Consider the following 24337-nt stretch of genomic DNA (forward strand, 5'->3'; position numbering starts at 1 on the left):
GAATCGGAAAGAAATCGAACTTCGGTTTAGTTTGCTCTCGATTTCAAGAGAAGCAATTGAATGATTAAAAACTAGAAAATTGCAAAAAGAAGTCTCTATACTAGTCTAGATGCAACAGCACGTTAATTACCGTCTATCTCGACCGCGAATTTCGCATGGCGAATATTACAACAAACTAGAAAATCAACATCACGGACAAGAGAGGAAGATAGGGGACAAAGATGCCGGTATATAGGGAATAAAGAAACACAGAGAGGAGGATAATAGACATAGATTATACCAGCCGGTGGGGGCAGTACGGCGCGGAGGAACGAAAGAAGCGGGGTAGAGCGGTCGTTTGCCTTGGGTCGGCTTCGAACCGGAGAGTCCGAGCCCAATCCCGAGAGCCCGAGCGCAAACCCAAGCTCGATCCCGATTCCGATCCCGCCTGATTTCCGTCCGCGTGCATTCCATCTTGTGGGTTCGGCCGCGGTCGGTCAGAGTCGAGCCGACTCGGCTTCGTTCGCCGTTTCTCGGCCCCTCTGCTCGGTCATGCTGTCGTGCAACTTCGGCTACAGTCGTGTATCAGAGCTCGTGCGGAGTGGATCGTGGAACGCGTCTCGTTCCGAACTCGACGGTGGAATGACGGTGTCCTTTCTGTCGTCGTCACGAGACGCTAAGAAAGACGCTTGTTCGCGCATTAACGTTATACCTGCCCCCGCGACGATGTCACCGTGACAACACGATCGTTTTACCGGTCGATTATTATTAACGAAAGATCTCGCACGTGGTGTAAAGCGGGGCAGGATTCAGCCGGCGCGTTAACGTGCTGTGCGTGTAACAGTGGATGTGCTCGTTCGGTCTCTGTCGCTCTCACGGTATTACCGATCGTTCTAACCTCTCTCTCCGACTTACTCTGTGTGCCTTCTACGAACCACGACCGGTCGTCATCCTGGATATCGTTTGTCCGTTGGAACCGGGCCCGCGCGTAGCAACCGCAAGAAAACCTAGTCGACGCTGAATCAACAGGTGGGAATCTGCCAACTTACAGGTATCTATTTGTTTTCATTTTTCTATTTCGTCGGTCTCCACCAGCTGTCAGTTCGCTGCCAGGTGGCATAGAATACGACGACGGCTGCGATCCCCTCGGATTCCATGGGCTTGCGAACCCGAGACGCTCTAGGCGACCTCGACTCGTCGGAGTTGTTGTTTCTTGCATTTCTTGTGGAAAGCGGAACAGGGTACCTGGCGTTATGTTCTACTCGTACACCTGCATGGTTGATCCTCGTTTCCCTTGAGCATTGTACGCGTTGCGTTCTCCTTTTTCCTTTCGAAACCGAGAGTCGGAGTTGTTCCACGTGCAAACGAAAATTATACGATCGTTATATAATGGCTTCGTAATTGTTACCTCGATCGCATCGATCGAACAAAATTAAACGTACTGTCATTGGGCTTCGATCACGTTATCATCGTAAACACTCATTTTACTCATAATCGCGTTGCTTTTCGAACGTAATCATTTGCGAAAAATCGAGCATGGCGTACAATGCGCGCGCATCACGTCGTAATTCTCACACGGTGAGAAGGAACGAATCGCCGCGTATTTTAACGGGTCGCATTTCTTTCGTTTGCACGGGCAAGCTCGAGAGATAACGATCCTTACCGGATCTTCGGTATTTGTGTGTTGCTCACGAGCAACAGCCTCAACAGCGGCGGCAGGAACGAGCTCGCAACGGGATATCTAGACACGAAGTGCGCGCATCCCCGATTGTATGTACTCACCATTAACAGCACGCTAAACATTCTCAGAGAATTTTTCTCACACACGGACCTCGACCATTTTCCGCATGGCACATTGTTCTTTCGGATTGCTTTCCTCTAGGAAGATTGCATGTTCTCCCGTTACCTCGTTTCGTTTATACGTTCAATAACAATTTTCGTATTAGCGTGTATGGAAAATGTGTTAGTAAGTAGCATCAGTCTTGGTGAAACGTTTTGGGTCTCTTTGTTGATGTGTTTGTTAAAGTGCTTAGGATATCTCGTGTTTGGACAGTGAGTCAAACGTGAAGGTTGAAAGAAGGAATTTACGTCTGATATGGGAATGTTTTTAATATACCTATAGCTTGTATATAGCGAATAGATTGTTTGTAAGATCGCGACTATTTAATCATGTAACTACACATATATGCCTCTGTAGCCCTATATTTTCATGCATATTCGTAAAATTTCTAACTTTTATCTCATAATCTTTCTCTCTTTCTTTCGTTGTTTTATTTTCTTCCTTTCTGACTCATCAGTTCGTAAACCTTGAACCGACCGATTTTCCAATGAAAAATTCACACGCGCACGGCGTTGTATCGTTCAGTAAGTACGTCGGCCTTGACATCGACTCAATATACATATACTCTCGAGTGCCTTGACCTTTACGTCGATAAATCCGTGGGTTGTTTCTTCTTCGCGTCGTCGAAGGTCGAAGCCGCTTCCTTCCCCGGACTTTCGACACGATAGTTTTTCGTACGATCTGCCTGAAGCAACACGAATCGATGAAATAACACCGCCCAGGCCCTATCTCTGTTTTTCGTTCGACTCTGTCATTCAGGTCTGAAAATCGAATAATTAAGCCCATTCAATGTGTCATTGTCAGTTAATACCGAAGTCCTAATAGAATTAATTACCGCAATTGAATAGAAATATTCGTCCAGTAATTTCGTCGACCTTGATGCTAATACTTGTTTCTGGAAAGGATGTAGCGAGAAATTGACATCGAGTATCGCGAAACTTATCTACGGTTGTGCTTGTTTCCCTGGTTGCTGGTTGCAATTGAAGACTCGCCTCATGAATGAATCATGACCAGCTTTAAGGACAGAAGGATCCTGCCGTATGAGGAACCTCACGTGCTACCGGCCATCGATATCAACGTACCTACCTACGCTTGTTAATTACGGTCTCGGGCAAAAGTTGAATGAATAAGCAGAGCTATGCCGGATACCCGAATATGATCCTTGTTAAAATACCATTAACTTATATACCGATCAGGTCGAATCGACCGAGGTCGCGACCTCTCGTCAGCGAATTAAAGTGAAAGTTCGTCTATTCGCCTCGTGTTTGACGCGTTGAGTTTCTTGCTTCTTGTTCATCAGGAGCTGTTTCACCCTGGAACACCCATAAACGGGTTGTTTTTGCTCATCGTGTGTCTATCAAGTTTGCTATCACGAATAAATGAAAATTTTGATTGGGAGGGAATTTATGCGGGCTATTATGGTGATTATATGGAAGCCATGGAAAGCAACGAAAGTAGGGTAACGAAACCACTCTTTATAGATAAAATCTGAATTTGAAACGCTCGTGAAACGTTTCAGTTGCCTTGCTTTCGACGGCCGTCAACCGACATTCATACCGTGGCACGATTAGTAATTCAAACACGCGTTTTCACGCGAATCCCCCCGATTTCCTAGCTAGCTCGTCAGTAAATATTTGTTCAGTATTACGCGTTGCTACATGTCATTGTGTACAACGTGTACTAAGTGTACCTATTCAGCGTGCCACGCGAATTCTAATTCAACCGAGTGTTAATATATAGTGAAGATACAACATCAAAGATCAGGAGTTTAGTAAATGAAAGGAGACATGACGCACGGCGTAAACAACACACACATTCATTGCGTATCCACTACGACAACCTTATTGTCGAACTAAATAGTTCGTAGTTGAGTCGTAACAGAGAGCGAGGTTTTTTCCGGGGTACATATTGACTTTTAGAAATTCTTCAATGAAGCTGGAGTACCTGTACGTAGTTTTTCTCGGAAATACTACCGCGAGGAATCATTCGATAAAATTAACTTCCTTCTCACGATCGTATTTTATTGAACTCGTGAAACTGCGATTCTGTCATTAAATATTGTTGATTGATAGGAAAAAAGCATGACACTGGCAGTAATTGTTAATATATGGAAAACAAATTACGCAAGCTTATTCCTTTCACTTTCTATTTTAGATAAATCTCGATCACACGAATTTTCCCCGACGAGTGATAGAAAATAGATTGCTCGAATATAAATTATCACGGCACTGGATTCGATACGACTATAGCATAATATTGTTCGTTTTTGTTTTCACGTGAGAGCTCACGAGCATTGCGCGATTCCTGTCTCAATGACTCTAGTACATTCGAAAAAATCCTATGATAGATCGTTTTTTAAGTATTATCTACCAGACTGATGTAATAATTACCAGCATAAACAGGTATCGATGTACGTACGTACATATGAAGACGATTCTCTTATCCCCGGGTAAACCTATGGGAATTACTTGTCGGTCGTATTTCGAGATCATTACCGTTGATTAATTCGCTATGTTTCTGTTTTGCTTACCATCTAACGAGTTGCCGCCATTCGATCAATACCGAACTTATCACGTTGCATATGTATAATAATTTAACGATATAACGCGATGACGTTATAGCTAGCAGTACTTGTTGACTTTCAACACTTGTTGCATGCAATCTCGCCTTAAGTCTCACAATGTATTATGTTTCGTCCAGCTTAATTATTATTCGAGTAATATTATGCAAAGTAGCCACGTGCAATTTTTCAATCGACGTAAGAACCTTGGCGTAGCATCTGCTCGGATATCGGTCAAGGTTTCAGAGGAAATCGTAGATCCGGTAAGAATCCGATAGGAATTGTATATACAGAAACTTTTGTCCAGAAAGGAAGAAAAGCGTTTGCATGGAGCATAGATGAAACATCATTGCCTCTAATAGAGCACGTATGGCTTGACGACGCTGTGCGGGAGGTGTTTCGGTCTCCCTCTCGTGGATTACGTGAGTTCGTGGTAGTCACAGTAAATATAGGTCTCTGGCTCCGTTGCTCGCACCTCTTCTCACCGATTGCTGGTTGGAACGGCAAGCCAGTTTGACTAGAAGACGTTCCAGTTTTCTCACGAAGTTAGTAATATTCTGGGTCACTCGCACGAATTCGGGAGATATTCGGACTTTTAACTCCGAGGCGTTCTTGACGCCGCGAGAGGGTCATTATGGTATATCCGTGAGCAGTAGAAACCCGAAGGAGCAGTTCGACTTGCTGCTCTGCTACGAATTCATATTAGTATCAAACACGGGAGGAGAATTATGTAGCATGACGAATGGCCGGGTCATTAGTGACTTGCTAATCTAGGAACTACTATACGAGGGCACAGAATTTTTCTGCACGGAGCAAGCCCCGGACGCTTAAGAATGATCGTGCACCACTAACGTAAGTCAGATCCGTGGCTCGCTGTTCTACGGTTCTACCGTAAATTGCCCACGCTAGAAACAATAATAATCGAAGTTTATTTGCCCGTGCGGCTATGTGCGTTACTCAATGTAGGAATCGGGCATTGCGTTTTATTACGTTGCTCGAAGCGAGCAATTAGAGAATCACGTTCGCAAAGGCGGTTCAGGATATCAGAGGCGGAAGAAACGAACCGTACATCCAGTACGCTAATATTTACTTCGAATACCTCATGTTATCTAGCGCGTCGAGCCGTCTAAAGTACCTACGAAGAGTATGAAGTCATTCGGACCGATGATCCGGCAATTATTTGGACCGACTCACTTCGACGCGAACGATCTCAGAGTAAAGAGTTGTTGGACGAAAAATATCGCCGATGTGTCACTACTTGAAGATATCTCACGACGCGAAACTGCTGAATGATTATATCTGAAGCGACGATCTGCGATTTACTTGGTCGACGACGGTCTAGCCTGCGTATCTCGAAGCATCTCGAGCATTTCTCTCGTAGCCGTTTCTCTATCCGGTCGGCCTCCTACCGTTTCGCACGTCTGGGCCGGTTGTTCTATAGCAGAGCAGCGGATGCTCGCCGGACGACGAAACCGGATGTCCTTCGCTCGGAGAAAAAGAGAGATTAAACGGGGAGTAATGTAGGATAACGAAGGGAATGGGTAGACGAGCCGGTGAATACCGAGGGAAGGAAGGAAAAGATCGGCCTAGCAAATAACTTTCGCATTAATATTCCTGTTGGCAGGCAATAGCCATTCTCCACAGGCAACTATCCGGAGTAACTATAATCGACGATTGAACCGTAATCTTAAGAAATCGATGGGGTTGAGGGTTGGAGATCGAGAGGAAGTAACGTGTACGAGCAATGGGATTCTCTTGAACCCATCGGTTGTTACTTGTTGCGTTTTGATATTACCTACGTGCAATTTTATTGCATACTATTGGCGATTTATGATAAACGACTCGGTAAATCTCTGGAATGCATTAACACCAGACTGTTATTATCATTTAAGTGGCGGGATTTCCTATCGCATCAAGTCATTCCAACCTACCTCGTGGTTATCTTTTGAAAGTGCGGATCAACCTGAATTAATCTGGAGACGAGACAAATTTCCGTTATATTCCATTTTCCCTGGGCAATTTAGAGTAAAGTTGATCGACCGGATTGACTTGTGTTATCGGAAAGAGCCTTGAGATGTCTGCCAAGTATTCACGGCCATTTACACGGCGTCCAACTAAATTTAGTCTCGTCGTCGCTCAACGTCGTTGCTTTTCTCCCATTGTGTTCAAGAAAAGGAACGATCGATTTAACGCCGTGTATTCGATGCATCGAGACGACGATACATCTCGGATTTAGCCGCAGGTTCAACGCGACGGCGATTTATAATCGATAATAGATAACACGATGGAACAGACTCCAGCGGAGAGGTAGTCTTTGCGTGCCTTTTGCTCGAACCGACGATTCGTGCCGCGGAGCTCGAGTCATTTGCGACAATGAGCAATTCTGCAAATGTCGATGACACGTCGCACAAAGCAAACCGGTCATTGTGCAAGCGATTCGCCCGCGAACTATGAACGACCCTTGTGTATTCACTGGCGTTCTGACCTGAGCGAAACTTCCAGCCAGCTAACTGTTTTCGAGATCATACTAAAACTAATCTAACTCTCCATCATCCTTAATATTTATCTTGAAAGTTTTGTGACAAAACATAAAAATCGAGTGCGGAGAATGGTAAATACATACGGATTCGTGCTAATGCAAAGAAGATAAGTTATCTTGAGCAGAAACGTGGACAAAGGAAACCAACAATGGCTCGGGATTTTTCTCTCGGCCGGGTTAAATATTATCCTTTCCATAGTCAATACGTTATCTGCTCATTTCCATATGATAGGTCAATGATAAGGTTTAAAAACGTTCACCGGTTCGCGCGCGACCGCGACGCGTTGAGTCCGGTTCCTTTCTTTTCACGTTTGTTTCGCGCTCGAGCAAACCCGAGTGCCGGCGTCGCAGCAGAAAATCAAACTTTATCGAAGCCGATGATCTCGAAAAATTATGAGAGTCCTTGACTGAAATAAGGCCACGTATATCGCCTCTTACGGAATCCCAATCGCGATATATGCAATCAGTGTTTTAACCGACTCGTTGTCGAGCAATCAGCCCGAGAAAAGAGAGAATTCCAGATAGAGGAAAAGAAAGTCGCATAATAAACCGTCTTTATTACCAATCCGAGATTCCTGAAATCGCACAACGTGAATTGCAAGCGATAGTATAGAATTTACGATAGATAAACATTTTTCCTCGGTCGCGATAATATCGTACTGTTAACATCTCGCAATTTTATTCCTCTCGCGGAGTCCAACTTTTCTACGATGTCCCGCAGACTCGATTATCAGAATGCTCGACGAGTGATTGCATCGAGCTTATTTTATTCGTCGGTACTATATTATATCGTAGATTTCGTAACGAGAATTCTTCGCTTCTTCTCGAGATAACCGTTTGTTATTTATGCTACGGACTTCGCATTCTTCGGGAAGACGGTATCGAGATCCATCGATATCGATCATTTTATCGGATCGTTGCACAGAGAAGGAGATAACAGTTGCAAACGGTAGCCGAGCATAAGATTTCCGGTAGTCGTGATACATCTGGTAGAACTGTGTTTCATCACTTCAGCTGTTATCTAGTAGCGAAGATTACGCATTTTACTTTTTCTGATTTCCCCGCGGTTCGAAGGATCGCGAATTCGATAGTTGAGCGACGATGCGTGGACGCCGCTACATCGACTTCTATATTCGAAGTGAGTATAATACCATTATTACTTTAATTAACGATCGCTCGGCTATGTGACTGCAAGATGCGCCCAAGCGTGCTGTTATTCGACACGTTTGGTACACGAAACAATGATAACGGTTAACTAGCTCGCAGTCTGCTGTTTCGCTCGAATCCTTCTTAGATACACAGTTTCTGCGAGATAGATAGCGATTGTCTCACTAGAGTTGGTCGTAAATTTATACAAAAGAGTTCCTTTGCTAATAGATAGATATATATATACAATAAACCATACGGACCTTGTATATTTTTAAGACCGCACTTTGTACAAGATGTTCGTATCTTTTTGTGTTTTACCGATGGAAAAACATCGGAATTTGCGAGAAAGCCCGTATAAATTCATTAGGAGATTTTGTGAAATCTGCTCGATGATTTCTTGGCGAAAATATTTGTCACGCTTCATTTCGCCGACAGGATCGTTTAATGTTTTTGCTCTTGAATCCTTTCGGCAAGACAAGCATTAAGAAATTTTCGATACCGTTATCGAGATATCATTTTCCCTTTCCATCCTCAGCATTCCATCTTTGAATTACAAAGTGTTTTTCAATTGCACAATGATGTATTTAATAACATCGTGATTCGTAATAACCGCAATAACGTATCGAAATTAAGAATAGCGTCAGGCTAATGTTTCCTGTCCGTATCTCGCGAGGTTGCGCAAACTGAGTTCACTTGCGACAGACAATTCCCTGAATGTCAGGTTAAACGGCGCATGATCGGAATAGCGCGCGCTGTAATAATCTGAGAATACGTTGCGGCAAGAAATTCAAGGCAAATTTAACCGCTTTGTTATACGATTTCATTGCAACGTGGCGTATCTCGGTCGCTATATGACTTTCTTTTAGCGATCATTTCCTCGCTCGAAGAAACCCAGATGATTAGCGAATTGCCAATAACGCCTCGATCGTTTGTGCTTCGATTATTCTTTGGTATTACGTGGATATACTTCTCAGCAAACAATAAACTATAATGGACAAAATTATAGCCTTCTTTACATATCAATAACCTCTTGTCTTTCTTTCATCTATGACGAACTGGAGGATTTAAAATGTAAGTAATTACACTACAATAAACATTTATCGAACTTCATTGAAATACAAAGAATGTTTTCTACCTCGAAAAGATCCTCCGACTGTCCATTTTGTTCTTGTTTAGAATTAGCCCACGTGTGAAATATCTCTGTGCTCAAAGTCCAAATGATAATGGATTAGACCGAGCTTGAGCTTTCTGGTAATATCCTGTTGCGCATTGTTTGCATTCTCGTACAGTATTGTAGTCCAAAATGAAAGCAAGACGAACGACAGGGTAGGTTGGTCGAATTCTTCGGTGAGGAGAAGTGACGAAACGTCTCTGAGAAATATTTTCATGATTCATGAGGACTCCGATACCTAGGTAAAATAGGGATTGTTATACCCTTTGCAGGTATTCGGCGTGATTGTTGACTTAGGTTTCGAACCAGCCAAGTAAATAAAGCCAGTGATGGAATCGAGGGCCAGTTGCTCCCTGGCATTCTTTCTCTTTTCTTCTCTCTCGCTACTCTTTCTCCTACATTCTGTGTCGTGATTTCGATACGAGCAAACATGGACGCTCGTTATCGCCGCTTTGTACGGCTCGGTTATCCTTCGAACCGGGATTTACCGTCGCAATAATTCGCGACGTTTACGACTGGGTGCTTGTCGATATTTGTCGCATGTTACACGAGCCTACTTTGCCAGAGATCGCCAAGGTACGAGCTTGCAGAGGGGTCTGAATATCGTCCGAGGAATTTTAAAGTGGATTGTAGCAGCGGTGGCTCGAAAATCGAGGCCGGTGTAAAAGGAAAGGAAGGGGAAGAGCGACTGGAAAGGAAGAGAATTTGCTAGCAGCTACGAATTTGGCGATCGAACGTGTCGCGGTTGCGAAAGCGTTCCGGTAGGTTACGCGAAGATTCAAACAGTTTCCGCTCACTATCCGATACGTACTAGGTACGAAGCGTTTAAGTCACTTTGTAGGCAAGTAGGTTGGAGATGATGTTATTTGGTTTATTTCTTGGTCTAACTCGTTTGCCGAGTACAGGAATTTTGAGCCGATACCAAGGAAAAGGATCATTACTTGCTTTACTGTTATAGTACCTTGTTCTCGACAGGACAATTACCGGTCGGTTAATATTAAAATTATCTAAATCGTTCTAGACATACGTATTTTTTCTCATATCGTTTATGCTACTCTCAAGGATAACGAGTACCAAGGACCGGATGAAAGGGGCAGTATATGAATTTAATTAATTCTACGCACTAACTATACTTTTAAACTCTTCATCCTATTTAATTATGCCAATTATCCTTAACTAACTCGAACGATTAGACCTATCTCAACCGTACAGATTCCAAACCCGCAGCTATTCTGTTCTCGAAACAGGATAAGATTGAATCAAATCATATAGCCGCGGCGCCACAGCGGCGACGATGCGACGCTCGACTCGCAACAGCTGATGTCGGCCTCGAACAGATTCGCTCGATCTCATTATTTTCACCGGGGTTACTTAACGGTACGTCTAGAAGAATCTGCGAAGCATGCTCGTCTCGAGCTGACACAATCGGGTCGCCTCGAACAAGGATTCTATCGCGTGTCCACCGCTTTGATCGCGAGATTTCACGAACGTCTGTCTTCTCTTTGGTGGCTTAGGTATTTTTCGCTACCGCGTGAAATTGTATCGCGACTCTGGTCGTCAGGTCGTGTTACGCCAGCCAGATATAAAAGCAGCGATGCTTTTATCCAATTCTATGCCACACGCGTCGCGTTTTCCGGACTAGATACGACCGCATTCCTGCCGGCGAACACGCGACGAACGCATGGAGACGCGGTTTTATTTTACGCCATCGTATACGTGAAATTCGTATCGACGAGCAAACGTGATGGACGAAGCAGCCTGGGAACGTTCAAGAGTACAAATCGCCAAGTGCTTTCTTCTTGGTAATTTAGTTGCACTTTTTGCACGTGAGAAACTTGATCGGAGATAGTTAAGGCAGGTATGTACGACGATCCAGATGAAAGTCGTATCAATCGGCCCTGGTTTTTCATTTGTAAGGTACTATTGATTTGCCTGCTATGCCGAAGACTGGAAACGCGTTAATTGATTTAAATTACACATAAAAGATAATCAAATTGACATTTCTGTCTCGTCCTTAATTGCTACCTGTCCATATTATTTTTATCTATGCTGGTATCTTAATTATAAGCTGGAAATATACATGTTGCCGAGATTACAAAAAACAATTCAACTTACATACTGCATCGATACCGATCTATTTATAAATAAATAGATCGTACGACTATGAAGAGACGAACCAAACTAAAAAATTGTGCAAATTTCATAATCCCCTCTTGGCTTCCATTGTTTCCTTGATTTGGATCGAGGAAAATCAGTTGGGTGATCGATGCCCATTGAAGCTTAATTAGCATCAATCCGACGTCGAGCCGCCATTACCGGGCAGTTATGTAAATGATCGCGAACGCTCGGATTAATGTCTCATTGTGCACCGATAAATTTCGCCGCTGCTTTGAAGTTTCGCGTCCATATCGTAATTGATGTAATGCGCCGAGCATCGAGGGTAGCGATCTGTCTCGCAGCGCGAGACTGCTCCGTTCCCGATCAGCGATCGGGTGAGTGGCAAAATCCAGCCGGTGTGTGTCGTTAACGCGGTTAGAACCATTTAGCACTGTCATGCCACTGGCTCGAGGAGTACCTTGTATTCCTACGCCTGCGCCATGGCTGTATCGTAACTTTCTCCCGATACGACTTACCCTCGATCGGTGCACGCGTGTACAAACGCGTGTGTTGTGCCCGCCGCATGTGTACTTAGATTATACCGGGTATATACTGACATTTGGAATGCTAATGTCGATTAGCAGAATCGATAACTATCGGCGGCCGCGTGCGGGAGTACGAGTTGCCTGGGTATATACCCACGCACTTAATGGTTGTTGTCGGTGCGTGTGTATCTGTGTACGCGTGTATGTGCAACGAGGCTTAACCTTTCCTTTTGTATGCGCTCCGCAATTTGCGGCGTGTCTGTTCCAGCCGTGTTTGTATAGCATCACGAGCAAACGCGCCGCGCAGGAAACGCGTGCCCCGATCGATGAAAGGCCAGAAGGAAATCTTGGCTTTGAGCGGAATTTTGGAGTCGCGTCGACGCGTGTTCGATTCGGTTCACTGAGAAATTGAACAGTCTGAAAGGGGGTGATTTACTGTCTAGACCGTTAGGCGCAGTTGGGAAAGATTTGTTTAGAAAATGGATATTATCCTGCTACGTTAGGAGATCGATGAACGTAAATCTTGATTTTCGATATGGAAAGGTGGAATTAGGTTTCGTATCGACGTTCGTAGACCTATTGCTTCAGATTCAAAGCACCTTGAAAGGGATTGATTTAAAGCCGCGAACATTGTGGCAGCGAAAGATTTAGGTCTGTGGGGGAAATATTGTACGTTTCCAAATGATAGAGTGTCTAAATGCAGCTCGGTTATGTCGATTATAAAATATTGAAACGAGGCATTAGTTTGATAGGTTTTCACTAAACGATTTTCCCCGTCGATGTTATCGGTGTGAAACGGTACCGTTATCCAGCGAGTTACGCAACGAACGCACTCGTGAGATCAGCATTCCACGGGATTTCGTATCTCCGTAGCGCGTCGTTGCTTTCTTGTGTGAAAACTACGCTTTGTGGGAATCAATATCGGTCTCCTTCGCATAATAATCGCGTAAAGACGTCGTTAAACGGCGAGAATAAATCCATTTTACCACGATTATTCACCTAAAATACACGCTGCGAGAATTATTACGATCGTAAGTGGTCGGTGAAATTGCACGTTGCGTGTTAATTTCGCTAACATTTCGACTGTAAAATCTCGACACGAACCATTCGTTCTCCCTTGTTTCGACGAATTAACCTATAAACCAGAAATAACGGAGAACAAGTAGTCTAAGATGATAATATACAGGATCTATCCACTTATATAGTTCGGTTGCGCATGAACAGCAGAGACTCGAGGGTGTTTATTAGAGTTTTTAACGAAGTAGCGTTACTAATGGATCTAGCGTATTAATCGAGAGGCGATGAAAGGCTTACGAGTCTCGTCGGACCGAAAAAGGAATCCACGTTATTATTCTCGCGATCGGTTGCGGTAGACGTGTGCATGGGGAAAGATCTCGCGAGAGGGTATTAATGCTGCGTAGCACCTACGCGCTCCGTGTCTCGATGGGATTTACATTTTCCGCCTTTGCTGTTATAACGGCGGAGGGTCTCAACTCGATGCTAGCCTCGAAATTAATTTGTAACCGGAAAACGTAGGCAAGTTTGATACCTCTGGCTCGAGGCTACGTATTACCGCGTACACCGACCCAGTGTTTAGAGTAGCAGGAGTGTGATTCTAATCAGTTTTTTATTCCAACCCGTAGCTAATATATCGGAACTCGATCTGATATAATGGGGTATTGTTCTAGGTAGTCCTACATTTATTCGGAACCTTCGGGCGTCTCGTTAGGGAACTAATTGAAACGATACCTTTTTCCCCCTGGGCTCTACCGACTGGCTCTCCGTTGTCGAAACAACTGATTGATCACATTATTACGAGGCGAAACGGATTATTAGGAGTCGCAGCATAGCAGCGTAGAATGATAAGTGGGAAAATTAGTGGTCGGCAGTCGGGTGAAAACTGGTTATCAAGGACTCTCATATGTCATTTTATTAATGCACCTCAGCCACAGCACAGCTGTTATCGTATTTTAGCATTATGCGAAAAGTCGAACGCCTTCGCCACTGTTGCGAATGTAACGTTCAAATTCGATACTCTTGAGCCACATGTATAATGGAGAAAAAAAGGGGATGAGATACCACCTTGAATGGCGCCATAAAATCGAAGAGACGCGGTAGACAGTTATTATGAGCTGTTCGCTTTCCGATGATACTTCTCTGGTATACAAAGGAATATCTAAACGCTATAAGAGCCGCTAGCTCGATTCTCTTACTATGCTTCATTTCCTTTCCCTCTTCAGTAAGCAGAAGATATTTGTTGGGGGATATGGAAAGGACAAAGCTGATACGGATAAATTTCGATTTATCAGGCGCGATATGGTGGCGTTCTTATATATTAGGATCGATAGGAGGTCCGTAGATTCAATCAAGATCTCGCTGGGTCTATCAAACGCGATATAGCGACCGTTAAATTCATAGTATTCGATGAGGATTCGTCGGGGTACCTACCATATGATAGAAATCAAAATTCATAGAGACGTTTCTAGATTTATAGATCTTGGGGTTAGGTGGTCTTCGATCTTAGGTTATGTAGTTCGAGAGTTCTCAATAGTTGGAAGGGTCACAAGAGTAATAGGGGATGTTCTAGAGACCATGAGATTAGGATGTTCTCGATATCGTAGATCCAAGATAAGGACTCCAGATCTTATTGACTCCAGCATCCCATTAATCATTAAACTTCTCAAATCTTCTTCTGAAACTGTCAAACTAAGAATTTCTGAAACTAAGATCACGATCAAAAATTTCTAGACCCAGTGAATCCATTGTGAGACAAACATACATGCGTGTAACGAGGTTAGACAGATATCGAAAGTCCTATAAATTCTGCAAATCTTCCAAGAAAGCTTCATACGTCCATAATTGGAAAAGATCAAAGAAATGGTGCGCCTGAATAATTACCACGAGTGCTCCACGTATCGGAGCGCAATCGTGCCCACGCATCGGCGCGTTACCATTCAAAGGGTAACGAGCACCGTGAATCATTTTCCTCGGCGAATTCTATGTGGTATTTTCCCCATTGGCGTTGTCCCAGCGTGGCATGAAATATCGATGCAATAATGCACACGCCGTCCGATAAGACGTCCTAACGGTGCAAAATCTTTCCGGTTGTTCGGTGACGGGTCGTAGAACAGGCATGAAATGATCGGTGGCCACACAACGGTGATACACGGCCGGAGGAGATCTCTCGCCGGGATTTCTCACGTTATACTACGACACCATATTTTCCCGTGGTCCGCCGATGTGTTCTTGTTTCCTTTATCGTTCGAGAACGCAGGGATGCATCTACCTCGACCATCTTTACGGCGATTTATCCGTATGTAAGTAACTAAAGAAGAGAAAGGAATAGGGTGTGCAGGAAACATTGCGTTTACGAGAAACCGTGGCTCGCGTGTAATCTGGCGTTCACATATGCAAACGTGAGCGTGCACGAGTGTGTTTCCATCCACATAACCCGGTAACCTGTCCGATAGTTCCGTTCCATGAACGTGTGCAGCATCGCACGCGCGTTTGCTTAGCTCATAAATGTGCGTACTTTTCATATTCGTGAGCACACCCGACGTCTTCTGACGCGGCGCGCGCGCGTGCCTTCCTGCTGCCGCTTTGGCCGTCGTCGGGCCGGTTCCCGTTGCGACGAACATTTGTAGCCGTATACATACGAGCCAAAAAGTTCTTTGAACCTTGTCGTGCGGTGCTTCCTAAAGTTACGTCCACGCTCAACAATTCTGTCAAGCAACAACTCTGGTTAGAATCCACTAACATTCAACAATTTATTAGAAACGCGAAGGAACGTGCAGAAACATCGAGATGCAGCTAACAATTTGGAATGTGGAGTGAAATTTGAAACCTAAATAAGAAGTTCTTGCCTGTCGCTTCAACGAAGATGCAGTTTAATGTTGGTGTAATGGTGTGGAACTTAGGATTTTATGATCTACGTATTGATTAACTTTATGAAATGTCGTTGAACGTTTCGGTAATACTGAAGTAACAGTTCTGTCGGCAAAGATAAAGTTATTGAAGCAATTTAACAGATCATCGACTAGAGTAGTTTTTCTTACGAACTAAATAGTCATTCAAGTGCGGGTGAATCATTCGGGTCTGACGATCGTTCGTTGTCATCGCCGTAACTAAACGCTCGACGCAATCTAGATCTCGGTAAGGTTGCGTTAAATCAAGAATGACACAGGTCTGGTGCTATCGACCGGCCAGTCTAGGGGTTACATTCAATCGTTTCTTTATTCGTCTCTCGGTTATCTCGTACGCTTCTATCAAGCGCATATCGTATCGTTTGATACTTACACATCAATGAATCTGATGAAATAATTCGAATAGCTGGGACTCAATGAAGGGTATCGCTTTGATTCCATACATGTCGTCTCCTCTTTAGGCACAAATCAGCATTTCTCAAGAAATCGATAAGAGATCGTTCGATTAAAAAACAACAAATACGACTAACGTTTCAAAGATATCGACCTATATGTATGCTTGCTGTCCGTTTCTATCATTATACTAACCGTTGCTGCCTGATATCAGTCTTAGAACACATCAGTCTCGTTTCGAACGTACAAATCGTGCCGGTTCTCTATGCAACGAGACTCAGGACGAACAACGTCACAATTCGTTCGCGTTGACGGCGGATAATCGTCAATCGTCTAATCGTTGTACGGTACATCGTGAAAGTATGCGAAACATTTTGCTACAGCGTGTCCTCGTCCGCGACATGCGGCGTCGAGACGCTCGCGCTCGTTCCCATGACTGACAGTGACCTCGTTGTCCATCGTTGACGGGGCAAGGCGTCTAGTATCGATGACAAATAAAAGAAAGGCACGCGAGCCGAGCGTGGACGAGTGTTACTGCCACTAGTACGGTATCCGTGCACTTGCAACCCCTTTTAACGATACGGACCGGACGAACGAAGCCATGCAGCATACCGTGTACTCTCTGGATCTAGTTAGCGAGTCTCTCGAGGGCTTAGCCGTTCTGGAACGCGTCGAGCGACAAGCTACTGCCGGTTTCGCGAACAGGGCGCGACACCTAATCCTAATAGAGCTACGCGAATAAATTACTCGACACGGGATCACGGGCGTGAGCGAGCCCGCGTGCGCAGTAGTGAACGTCAGGGCTATCGCGTTGTTCGCGAATTCTTTTCGTTTGCGGCGCGATCCGCGAGGCGTGCACGAGACACGCGCCGTCGCCGTGCGGAATAAATTATATGCATTTAAAACCTGTATCATGGCGTAATGCCTGGTCGACGCTAAAATTATCTCTTTTCCGTTCCTTTCTTTCTTTCTGCTCTTTCTCCTGTTGGACGTTTGCAAAAACAAACGTTTCTTGCGCGATCAACTGCGTGTATATCGAGCTGCCGTCAAGTGCTCGCCGGCTTGGCTGACGTCATCCCTCGGCGAAGATATATTCGCGTCGATCGAGCCAGCTTTATAATCGTTTGCGTTTGATTAATATCCCGGCCGTACTGCGAACGTCGCATACGCGAGTTCATGGACATGGACACCCACGTTGAATTCAACTGGAAGGCGAATATCCTATGTATTTACGTGGTTGTGGAAGACTTCTGGCCGCCAATGGCGTCGTCGGACGAACGTTTTCGTTACTTCGTCTTACTTTCTTTCTTCCTTCCGTCGTAACCGAATTCACTGTTGCTTTTTGCAAGGATAATCATCGAGGCGGTTACCGTTATTCATACTCTATAATACGTTGGAACGGAGTATCATTATACGTTAGCAAAATGAAAAGAGCGATCAAGGATCGTTTCGATCCAATTCACAGGACCTATCGATCGGGGCATAAACGAAAAAGGAGAGGGGAAAGTTGAAAATTGTAATGGGTTCGAATTGGAAGTCGGATTTTCTTGAAATTAGACAGGATCCTCGTGGCGGGACGCCGCGGATCCAGGCGACCGGACGCGCTTTCAAAGTTGCGAATCTGGTTTTTCTTCTCTCGCAGCAGGACGTATTAGCAGCCGTCAGCAATTACGTGAGTCCTCGTAACGTCGACCGGTGCGAAAGCCATGTCTTGTCGAGAGTAAATCGGTGAGGAGTCAATGCCCCGGCGCGGCACGTCCGTAAACTTGAGGCGAAAAGTGGCGGTCGAAGGCGGCGATACCGGTGCGTTTAAGATAAAGGTGCGAATGTGACACAGACGGTACAAGCATGCTCGTAAGCCGGAGAGATTTAAATAAATGCAAATTGCTCCAACATCGCCACTTTTTGAACGTGCACAACGAATCTGACTCATAATTGGAGGATTAAATCGGCTTTTTCACACTTCTCATCCGGTGGAATGTCTTCCGTGTATATTTCACGCGTATACCAATATCATGTACTTTTATTTTTTCGGAATCATAATTATTCCTGTGCGTAGATATTTCCATAATATATTCTGGTGTTTGTTTTTAATGCATTACGTCATATCTCAGTGCTCACTCGTATCTATGTAAATAATCCGTGTAGGTGTTTTCGTGTACTAGAGTTAGAATTTCCGTCGTCGAGTCGTAATATCTCAATCTTCTCAGGTTGTACTCCATCCCACTGGACCTCGAAAATGATTCCTTTTTCACAACCGGTCGATAAGACTCTTACAATCCTCGTTATTCGGACGAGAAACCACGAAGGCGACCGTTCATGCAAATGGTAAGCAGATACGAAAGAACATGAAGTCCACGCCGGAGGTTCGCGGTATCGGCGTATCATTGTTATTTGTACACGTTCTCGTTCGTCCTGGCACAATCGCATTCGTACCGTTACTTAACATTATACAGAACGATCCTGAAAGTCTCGAAGCGGCGATACATCGGGCAGAATCACCTACACGTCCGCGTCCCGAATGCATGTCAGCAGCGCGCGCCTGCCTATCGTTCATATCCATCTACGTTGTAGGACACGGAGCTGTCGTGTCGATTCTCGCTCCGTTTTGCTCGCTACGCGTTCGAAACGCCAAGAGAATCGTCCACGTTCGGGTCACAAGGTGGATCAATCTCACGGTAACCTCGGTTTCTCCGTTCCGCACGTTTCGTTCCCGACTTCAGACAGTATGACACAGTGCCGTAAATATAGTGACGAAGAATGTGGCTTGGAGGAGCGTGGTTCCGGTACGGTGAACCGCTGGACTTCGCGCAGTACGTCGACTCACGCGGATAACTTGCTCGGATAAGCTTTCAGAGGCAATGACATCGCGTTGAGACGTTCCTGCTGGGAGACTGTTGGCTTCGGTACGATTTTACGTTTCTTCCAAGGCGAATCGTGTGACTCGGAATTTGGAGTAGCAGATCTTTTGTTTTTTTAATCGTAATATCAGGTGGGATTCGTTATTGTGTTTTTAATACGATTTACATTGTTCGTAATATGTATTTATGTAGCGATTATTTTCAAAAGCGTATCCTGGGTTGATGACACCGGTAGTCGATAGTTTGTAGTTTATGGTATCCATCATCACGCATCGCCGCTGTTGGTGTTCAACGCTATGGTATCGTTGCCCGGATAACTAGTCAACGGACATTCCAATTCATTCAGTCGTGGAGGGGACGACGATGCCAGCAGCTGGTTTCGATGGCTGTCGGAATGTAAGACCGATTACTTGTGATCTTCATGATACTGGATTCATTGCGTCAGTGTAGTTTGTTATTTTTCTGTTAATCTCAGTTCAAACGATGTTCGTTGATGTGTAATAACTTTCTCTCTAAAACTGTGAATATTTATTATATTACATATTACATATTAATTATATTACATATTAATTATATTTATGTTCGTTGTCCAGAAAAATGATTAAGGTCTTAACTTTTTATTTGATTTCATATTATTTATTTTATAACAAAATCGTGACTTTGGTAAATCAAATGGTTCTCAAACTCTTAAGAATTAACATGCCACAGGTTCGTATATCGAATCTTCAATATCTACCTCGAGAACTGGTGACATTTCAGGCTCGCCTTGATTCCAGTTTCTCTTCGTCTTTTTTTTCTAAGGAAGAAAACAGCGCGAATCTAGCGGGGTGGCTCCCACCTATCGTTGTTAGACGATTACGTAACTGCTGCGAATACGAACGGAACAGCTTCCAAGGCCGGTCCGGAGAAACACGATCGTTAAACCTTCGAAGGTGGTATTTTGTGTGCCAACTCGTTCGGTTGGCCTCTTGATCCTGCGGTGCTTCGAACGAAAGTTAATACTCGAACTCGCCTATCGTCGTGAGAATGCTCGATGAATGAATGCATTCAATTTTCATTCTCACACGAACTCCAGTTCCTCTTCCTCCTAACAATCCCTCTCGTTCTTTCAAATGCAATAATATTTTCTACGTAGACGTAACATTTCCATTCTCACCGATTATTTTCTCACGATTCTCCAACGATCTACTTCGAGCAATTAATCGAATCGATTAAACCAAATCGATTGCCCAATCTTTTGATAATTTTTTTATCCGGGCGGCCTCCTTTCAAAGAGATTTCGTCGAATCTCAACTATTCGTGGATCGCGAACCTCCATTAGCGTAAGTACTTGTCCTCTTAATTCGATTACCCGTCGATAATTCGACTTGCTCCTCCCGTCGATCACCTGCGCGGCCGCGATTTCGCCAACGAACCGCCGACAAAGTGGATTTTTTCACGTAGCCACGATAAATTCACGGGGAAACGGGGATCTCTAATCTGGCGACCGAGTTATCTCATCGTCGGCGTCGACGCAGCGCTTTTGCTCGTCCGCGCCGCGGTTAAACCGATCCTCGACTTCCCTTTTTTGGACCCTCTTTAAGAATTTCGCACAACACGCGCGCGTAATCTTGCTCTTCGTCGCGTTTCGTGCTTCTTCGCGAGAGAACCTCCTGGCGCGGATTATCTGTAAGAATAGCCGGATGTACGGTGTGCATATCTCATTATCGAAAAGGGAAAGTGGTGGCGAAATGGAAACGTCAGAACGAAGATTTATGACGACTCGTAGGTCCATTCGGTTTTCTGCTTGAGAATAGCTCCGTTAGTGTTGCTTTCTTCGATTTTTCATAGGTAGAACGCTGGATGGAATTTGTGTCGACCGTGAGGAAATAAATTGAAGCTGTTCGAAATTTCCACGAACCATATAAGTATATCTACATAAATATGTATAAATTCATTGACACTATTCAGAAATTTCTAGCCAATAAATTTCACTTACTATCCTAGTGGATAAATTGAAGTTCTCATTCCCGTTGAAACGAACTTGCGTATTGGCATGTTGCAAACTGGTTTGCAACTTTCGCGAAGTGCGCATTCTGTCGGATTAGGCGGTTTCTGTCGAACATGTTGCATCTACGTATCATTTGTATGTTTGCGATTTTACTTACGCTGCTCCAATTTCCTTACGTAACGATTCTATTATATAATAAACACGATGTAAAATGTAGTGTGGAAATTGTGATTACGTCTGCGTGCGGCGTGAAGCGAGATCACGGTAGCTAGTGGCGTTTAATAAGTCTAACGGAAAGGAAGTTCCCACAGGAAATGTCGAATTGTTACGGCTGGTCTTTTCCTCGGAAGCCGGCGGCTCAACCTTTCCTCGTTGAGTACACATGCAGGATCGACTGCTTTCGATGGTGAACTTCACTAGTATCTTCGTTGCTAATTGCGTAGAACGAAGCGTAATACAAGATTCTTTGAAATGCTTGGTTTACGCATGGTCGATCCTCCAAGTACGTCTATTGGATATCACGATATTGCGGCACGCACCGCGATTTATTCAAGCGCATAGAAATATCATGGAGGTTGTTTCACGTCGAGTTGCGAGCGTAGAAACACCTGCTTTCATCCCTGCAATTATCGCCGGGGCAACTTTTCCCTTTGACGCCATTCGCGTTCGTCTCGTCATAGTAATATTCACATTCGATGCGTGTATAGGTTCGTTGAAGTTGATGCATCATCAACTTCGTCGCTTCGAAAAGGGTGCGTACTTCGGAAGTCTAACGAGCGTCGAGCGAAGACAAATGAAGTTTTCTGTTCTTTGAACGGCGGCGGGTACTCGAGACTTTTCAGAATAATCGTCATTAGATGACTTTGTTCGGCCGCGAGGTTATTTTCAATGGAAATTACGCCGCCATCCTGTTACGATGATTTTACATTGTCATGGAACAGACCGTCCATAATCGAACGTTCGTTTAAAACAATTTTGAAAGGGAGCACGTGATCACCAGCCAACTCGGGTTTATTTATTGAAATACGATGGGCAATGCGTACGCGTATCGAACGATTACAATAAATTACATCGTCCCGCGAAGACAATGCTCGAGGAGGATTCGATGCGATCGGAGCTTAATGCGTTTACAAATCGACCCGCCGCGGAGATTTTATTACGACGTTGTTCCACCAACGCGAAAAATCGAATCATTCCGCTGATTATAGTGGTTAAAATTAAATACCCCTTTATGCTTTATAAATTACTTGGCTCCTTAAAAGGCAGAAACCCTACGATCCTTTGACGCAGAAACGTGTTTCGCACACGAACAGCCACGTTAAGCCTCTACCCCTTTTTCTTTCCTGCTTGTGTATCAAATCGGAGATATAATATTGATAAAAGAACAAAAGAAGTCTTTACGAAGAAAACGGAATAGGTAATGGTCGATCAAGAGAATGGTAGACTGATTGAATTGCTAAAGACATAAACGTATCGTTTGTTGAAAATGTATCAGCCTCTTAATAGGTTAACCTAATGTATAATATTAATAAAGTATGAAAACACTTTTCTGCTCGTTCTAAATATAGATACCGGGATTACATCTTTTTCGCAACTGGCCACTTTTCTCGATTCTCGCTAGGAAAATACGGCGTGTGTCGTGATCCATTCACAACCTATTAAAAGTGCCATTCTAAATTGGCGTACACGCGTGTGAAATGCACGTACGAGAATACGGCGAGAGTCTGCGAAACAGGTACGCAGCTAGGCACGTGTCTCCTCGTGCTTGCTTATACGATACAAATGGTACGCCGCATAGCAACCAGTTTCGTCGCATCGAATGTTTCGACAAGCGCTTTCAGTCACATAGCCGCGTTGTGTATCCGATCTTTGATTCGTAGTTAAGACAATGACCTCGTGTCCGACCTAAATTGGAGGCAACGCGATCAAACTCAGCGGCACATAAATCCAAATTGCGAAACACTTTCGTAGTAATCGGTGCAGCGCAAAGGGTTTCTATCTTGAACGATCGGCGCTTACCGCTAAGTAGAACGATTTGTAAAATCGTTCTCAGAATAATTTACCTTCTCCGGTGGCGGACCAGAGCAAATAGCGTTCCAATAATTTCGCTCGTTAAACGTCTTCTCGTACTTTATACTCTGCAAATCTTCGTCAGCTATTAAACGATTATTGTTTTAGGTTTCGTCGGAGGTCTATCAAATTTTTATACGATTTTCAGCCGATGAAATTATACAGCGGAGTATGCTAAACCGAACGATCCTATAATGAACAAACTCTGTGAATTAAATGACGAAGCTGTATCGAAAGTAAATGCCACAGCAATTTATTCTCCTTACATGACTCAGATTACTTACATATACATACGTGTATATTGTAATGTATGCTAAAACGAATGAATATCTGAATCCAATTACGTATCATTTGCAGAATTTTTAGAAACTCGAATTTTTTGTATTCCTACTAGATTTCTATCGACATTTTATGATTTCGATGTAAAATTTCGTGGGCGTACGCGACATCACGATGCACAATATACTTTCACGAGCGATTATTACGTAACAATCGTTCTCGAAGCGACCCTTAAACCTTCTCGTCCATCGTGGTGACCCGTCAGCCTAACGATTCGAAGGCCGTCTCGAGGATTCTCGCGAACGAAGACTCGAAGAACCGAGCGCGATACGAACGTTGCGTGGGCGATCGTGAAGAGGCATCTCATATATGGCGAATGGAGAGTCGGAGGGCAGGATGAGCCATTTATTTACGACTGTGTACGCGTGTACTCTCGTCTCGGTATCGCGAGTCGATCATTAACGCGGGCTCGCGAGAGGCTGCGCGGGTTTCGGCCCACGGACCGACTCTGTCTGTGAAGTCGAGCCGGTGCGACGCGGAGAGTTATGCGCCGAATTATTTACAGCTGCCAATTAAGCGCGGACGGGCAATTGCCGCCAATTAAAATGTTCCGTCCCGAATCATTAACAACGACGGGGGAGCGTGCCGGAGCACGCGTCGGCGTCACGAAGGTGTTTCGACGAACACTCTCCTGCAAAAGAAACGTAGAAAAAGGAACGAATGAACTTATATCGCATGGTTCTGATATACTACGACTGAAGAATAATGTATCACTGGAATTGTTGCGCTTGCGTAGTTATGTTCTAAACACGCCATTAATTAGTGGTAGAAAATTATACAGCCACTGAAGTTAACCCCATCATGTTTCGCACGTATTGCATATGTCGCAAATCGAGGCTCGTTTCTCGGTTTACAAACGCGGCTGATGACCACCCTGAAAC

At 44.3% G+C, this 24337-nt stretch overlaps 1 protein-coding gene across 2 annotated transcripts in view; it reads left to right on the top strand.

Moving 5' to 3' along the window:
* Positions 1-530: 530 nt before the first annotated feature.
* The window catches only part of LOC100650079, a 127853-nt gene continuing 104046 nt past the window's right edge, over positions 531-24337 (top strand). Inside the window, exon 1 of one of the 2 annotated variants that reach the window (XM_048407627.1) lies at positions 531-1030. The gene's annotated coding sequence lies outside the window, so the exon portion shown is untranslated. The remainder of the gene's footprint in view (positions 1031-24337) is intronic. The other variant, XM_020864032.2, reaches the window with a different exon arrangement.

This window comes from Bombus terrestris, chromosome 7, assembly GCF_910591885.1.
Source record: "Bombus terrestris chromosome 7, iyBomTerr1.2, whole genome shotgun sequence".
Classification (NCBI taxonomy): Eukaryota; Metazoa; Arthropoda; class Insecta; order Hymenoptera; family Apidae; genus Bombus; species Bombus terrestris.